Source organism: Penaeus vannamei, chromosome 11 (genome assembly GCF_042767895.1).
Source record: "Penaeus vannamei isolate JL-2024 chromosome 11, ASM4276789v1, whole genome shotgun sequence".
Classification (NCBI taxonomy): Eukaryota; Metazoa; Arthropoda; class Malacostraca; order Decapoda; family Penaeidae; genus Penaeus; species Penaeus vannamei.
Genome location: NC_091559.1, coordinates 26,167,233 through 26,169,732, shown reverse-complemented (window position 1 = coordinate 26,169,732; position 2,500 = coordinate 26,167,233). Strand labels below are relative to the sequence as shown.

At 29.3% G+C, this 2,500-nt stretch overlaps 1 protein-coding gene across 2 annotated transcripts in view; it reads left to right on the top strand.

Annotated features, from left to right (window-relative positions):
* LOC113818770 (zwei Ig domain protein zig-8) overlaps positions 1-2,500 on the top strand; it is a 248,495-nt gene that overhangs the window by 236,917 nt on the left and 9,078 nt on the right. The gene's annotated exons all lie outside the window — the stretch shown is intronic.

Below are 2,500 nucleotides of genomic sequence, written 5' to 3'. Positions count from 1 at the left end.
ATATTCTTTCTGTGGAGTCAGTTGGGAAAGTTATTGATATATGATTTATTATTCATTAACAGGTTTATTGAAATAAAATGAATTAATCGTTTCTCATTATTACCTCAATTCATACATTTTCAACGATATTATTACGCATGCTATAAATCAAGCAATTTATCGTGTTAAACCATCGAATTTATTTTACAATATATAGTTTTCAATATTATTTAATTCGTTATTGGTATTTGGTTTGGGTAATGTTTATAATTGAATTATTTTTGCATTATTTACTATTTTTATTATCATTGAAAGTTTTACTATCACCATCCTCATCATCAGTCATCACCATCTTCATCATCACCATCAAGTATCATCATCGTTGTCGTCGTCGTCATCATCATTATCATCAATATTTATATTCATCATTAATCATCATCATCAATCCTTCTCCTCCTCATCATCATCGTCTATCATCTTCAAACTTTAATCATCATCTTCACCATCATTAATCATCATCGTCAACATCATTCTCCTCTTCATCATCATCACCACCATCAAAATCATTATTATTATCATTGTTCATATGACTACACTACTACTACTAAAAGCAATACTTCTAATGATAATAACAGACAACAGAGTAGTTATCTTTACCATTGTAATATCATCATCGTCATTAATATTATTACTACTACTACTGCTACTTCTACGACTAGTGTCACTATCATCACTATCACTATTAGTATCATCTATCACCATTGCTTTTGTTAAGATAATCATTATTGATATTGCTTTTGTATTCATTATTAACCATGAATTACACTAAAGAATGAGTCAAAATAACTGACACAACAGAAGAACGTTCAGATATTGCTTATATATATATATATAAAAAAATATTTATGTTTTCGGAATAAAGTTGTTGATAATCACTTGTTATTACATAGACGTAGTACATGTAATATGTGAAATCAACATGGGTCTAACTACATCTGCCATAACATTTTACGGTTTCGAAATACAGGCAAGAGCAGAGTGCCCGAGACTGCCTCCCGAGGGTTCGAGTAATCTCGCTTCTTCTCGAGCAGCCTACAAATGATCAAGAGTACGATACTGAAAGGCACCACTGTATATGTGAGGCCCGAGATAGTATTCCCTAAATATGACCCAGTTACTCTTTGTTATTGACGCAGCAGATGATATAAAATAAGAATAGATAAATGTTCTCACTGCTTCGACTGCTTCGAAGCTTGGGGCAAACACTCACCAACTAAAAAGGGTTGTGCGAACTGCTTTATTCGCACCGCCGCTTTCACGAGTACTTCACGAGGGTTTGCTCTTAGACATGTTGAGATAATAAGGCTTACTTGGTGCTCTAATGATCTCCTCAGTGTAATGACATCCTCTGCAAGACCTTTATTGCGTCGCTTTCCATTAGCACGGGACTCTTATACAACCGTTATCTGGTTCACAATAGTTTATTGACCATTTCATGGACGCGCTGTGGGAACTTTCAGATTTTCGTTCTCGGGTGCCATAAACACTGCAGTCTCCAAATTTTACTGACTCTTGTGTGTATATGATTTGTATTGTACTTGTTTGTGAATATATGCGTTGCCGTTATTTTTGCGCAATCCCTTATGCTGTTGCTTTTATCACTATTATTGTTATTATCATTATTATTTTTATTATCATCATCGTTATTATTGTTATTATTGTTGTTTTGTTGTTGTTACCTTTATTGTTATTATTATTATTATTATTATTATTATTATTATTATTATTATTGTTATTATCATCGTCATCATCATCAGCATCATCAGTATTATCGTTATCATTATCATTATTGTTATCATAACTATTATTATTATTATTACTATTATTATTATAATTATTATTTTCATTTTTATCATTATCATTCCTATTATGATTATCATCATTGATATAATACGATACAGTCGTGCTCTTGTTATTGTTGTTGCTTATTACTGTCAGACATTACTGTTACTGTTACTTTTATTATCATTATTATTATTATTATTATTATTATTATTATTATTATTATTATTATTATTATTATTATTATTATTATTATTATTATTATGATTATCATTATTATTATCAATATTATTATAATTACTATTATTATTACCATTATTGTTACTGTTGTGTTTTGTTATTATTAGCACTTTTATTTTCATGATCATTATCCTCATCATCTTCATTATCATTCACCATTACAGCAACAAGAAAAATTACTTCTACTGCTATTGTAATTGCTTTCACTATATTATAATTACTGTCGTTATCATCATTCTAATCACCACCACCATTACCTACCACTATCATCATTATCATTATTATCACTTATTTTCATCATTGTTATTGGTTTCATTACCATTCTTATTTTCATTGTTACAATTGTCATTTGTATTATAATTGTTATTCCGGTACTATTTTACTTACATTAGTATTTGTAATAATGATGGTGGTATCAATAAGACGTACAATCATAATT